The sequence below is a fragment of the Palaemon carinicauda genome, chromosome 26 (genome assembly GCF_036898095.1).
Source record: "Palaemon carinicauda isolate YSFRI2023 chromosome 26, ASM3689809v2, whole genome shotgun sequence".
Taxonomy (NCBI): domain Eukaryota; kingdom Metazoa; phylum Arthropoda; class Malacostraca; order Decapoda; family Palaemonidae; genus Palaemon; species Palaemon carinicauda.
In genome coordinates, this window is record NC_090750.1 from 80,014,278 (window position 1) to 80,017,722 (window position 3,445).

Here is a 3,445-nt window from a genome sequence, read left to right on the forward strand (position 1 = left end):
TATATATATAAACATGATTAAAGAGCAGGAATGGACTTGCGCTGTGGCAAGGAAGGAGAAATTACCACGACTTGCTACATTTTTCCGTGACTAATATAAGTATATAATTATTTAAATATCTTTTTTTTTTTTTAAATAACACGAGCGAAATTTGTACAGAAGCACTTATTACTTTCATCTTCCTATCTTATAAAAGAAGCATGATTAAAAATCAGGGATGGACTAGCTCTGGAGCAAGGAAGGGCGAATCTACCAAGACTTGCAACATCGCAACATTTCTCCGTGACTGGTTTAAGAATATAATTACTTAAATTAATTTTTAAAAATAACATGAGCGAAATTTGTACATAACCACTTACTACTTTCTCTTCCTAGCTTATAAAAAGTACAAATTTGTAAGCCCATATCTATCCAATTTGTAAATCTCTGTCCCTCAGTCTAGCGTACAGGTCTCTGTCCCTCAATCCAGTTTGACAGTCCCTGTCCCTCTATCCAATTGGTAAGCCTCTGTCCTTCTGTCCAATTTATAAGTCTCTGTCCCTGTAACCAATTTATAAGTCTCTCTCCCTCTATCCAGTTTGACAGTCACTATTCCTCTATCCAATTTGTAAGTCTCTGTCCCTCTGTCCAATTTATAAGTCTCTGTCCCTCTGTCCAGTTTGACAGTCGCTATTCCTCTATCCAATTTGTAAGTCTCTGTCCCTCTGTCCAATTTATAAGTCTCTGTCCCTCTGTCCAGTTTGACAGTCGCTATTCCTCTATCCAATTTGTAAGTCTCTGTCCCTCTGTCCAATTTATAAGTCTCTGTCCCTCTGTCCAGTTTGACAGTCGCTATTCCTCTATCCAATTTGTAAGTCTCTGTCCCTCTGTCCATTTTATAAGTCTCTGTCCCTCTGTCCAGTTTGACAGTCGCTATTCCTCTATCCAATTTGTAAGCCTCTGTCCCTCTGTCCATTTTATAAGTCTCTGTCCCTCTGTCCAGTTTGACAGTCGCTATTCCTCTATCCAATTTGTAAGTCTCTGTCCCTCTGTCCATTTTATAAGTCGCTGTCCCTCTGTCCAGTTTGACAGTCGCTATTCCTCTATCCAATTAGTAAGTCTCTGTCCATCTGTCCAATTTATAAGTCTCTGTCCCTCTGTCCAGTTTAACAGTCGCTATTCCTCTATCCAATTTGTAAGTCTCTGTCCCTCTGTCCATTTTATAAGTCTCTGTCCCTCTGTCCAGTTTGACAGTCGCTATTCCTCTATCCAATTTGTAAGTCTCTGTCCCTCTGTTCAATCTATAAGTCTCTGTAACCAATTTATAAGTCTCTGTCCCTCTGTCCAGTTTGACTGTCACTATTCCTCCATCCAATATGTAAATCTCTGTCACTATGTCCAATTTATAAGTCTCTGTCCCTGTAACCAATTTATAAGTCTCTGTCCCTCTGTCCAGTTTGACAGTCCCTATTTCTCTTTCCAATTTGTAAGTCTCTGTCACTGTGTCCAATTTATAAGTCTCTGTCCCAGTACCCATTTTATAAGTCTTTGTCCCTCTGTCTAGTTTGACAGTCGCTATTCCTCTATCCAATTTGTAAGTCTCTATCCCTATGTCCAATTTATAAGTCTGTCCCTGTACCCAATTTATAAGTCTCTGTCCCTCTGTCCAGTTTGACAGTCACTATTCCTCGATCCAATTTGTAAGTCTCTATCCCTCTGTCCAATTTATAAGTCTCTGTCCCTCGGTCCAGTTTGACAGTCCCTGCCCCTCTATCTAATTTGTAAGTCTCTGTCCCTCTGTCCAATTTATAAGTCTCTGTCCTTCTTTCCAGTTTGACAGTCACTATTCCTCTATCCAATTCTTAAGTCTCTGTCCCTCTGTCCAATTTATAAGTCTCTGTAACCAATTTATAAGTCTCTGTCCCTGTGTCCAATTTGACAGTAACTATTCCTCCATCCAATATGTAAGTCTCTGTCACTATGTCCAATTTATAAGTCTCTGTCCCTGTACCCAATTCATGTCTCTGTCCCTCTGTCCAGTTTGACAGTCGCTATTCTTCTATCCAATTTGTAAGTCTCTGTCCCTATGTCCAATTTATAAGTCTCTGTAACCAATTTATAAGTCTCTGTCCCTCTGTCCAGTTTGACAGTAACTATTCCTCCATCCAATATGTAAGTCTCTGTCACTATGTCCAATTTATAAGTCTCTGTCCCTGTACCCAATTCATGTCTCTGTCCCTCTGTCCAGTTTGACAGTCGCTATTCCTCTATCCACTTTGTAAGTCTGTGTCCCTATGTCCAATTTATAGCTCTGCCCCTCTATCCAATTTGTAAGTTTTTGACACTCTTTCCTATTCGAAAGTCTTTACCCCTCATGACAAATATGTATGACTCTGGCTCATCAACAGAATCAAGCAGATTTTGTCTTCGCATATTGGCGAACACAAACATTTTGATGAAAATATTCCATTCTTTTATTAAACATAAACGATATGATTTCGCATCTCCGAGTCTTCCCCTTTCAACAACAATGTGTCAATTATATACCTGTCATAATACTGAAGCATTTGTTGGAATATTTTCTTTACAAAACTCACTGTTAACACTATTGTATTCAAATATGTTATCTAGCTTCGCTTTATGTTTCTAACGATTTAAAATAACAGCAATGTTAGAGACATGTCGCTGTCAGTGTATCATCATATTAACAATTTCGAATCTCGACACATGACACATCCGGAAAGGGAAAATTGAAAAAAAAAAGATTCTTCAATGATTCAAGAGATAATGGAAATAGAAGACCTGCAAAGGCCTTCGAGGTATCTCACTTTTAACAACCACCTCCCCCCCACCCCCACCCCCCACCCTTTAGTTTTGAAGCGAATTCTCTACATAACTTTTGACCTGTAACATTCTATCAAAACTTTATACGACCGTGGAGAGCAATCCGTTTCATGCGGTTCAAAACTTCTCTCTCTCTCTCTCTCTCTCTCTCTCTCTCTCTCTCTCTGACTGAATTGTGTCTATCCTTCATTTGTGCAAAAGAAAGAGACTCGTTGAAGTGCAAGGATAGATATTATGTATTTAGGGATAGATTAATTTTCGAATCAGTCAAATGTGCTCTCTCTCTCTCTCTCTCTCTCTCTCTCTCTCTCTGACTGAATTGTTTCTATCCTTCATGTGTGCAAAAGAAAGACACTTGAAGTGCAAGGATCCATACTATGTAATTAGGAAGAGATTATTTTTCGTATCAATTAAATGCTCTCTCTCTCTCTCTCTCTCTCTCTCTCTCTCTCTATTCAACTCAATTGTTTGTACCCTTAATTTGTGCAAAAGAAAGACACTCGAAGTGCAAGGATATATCCAATGTAATTAGGAAGAGATTATTTTTCGCATCAATTAAATTTTCACTCACTCACTCTCTCTCTCTCTCTCTCTCTCTCTCTCTCTCTATTTAACTCAATTG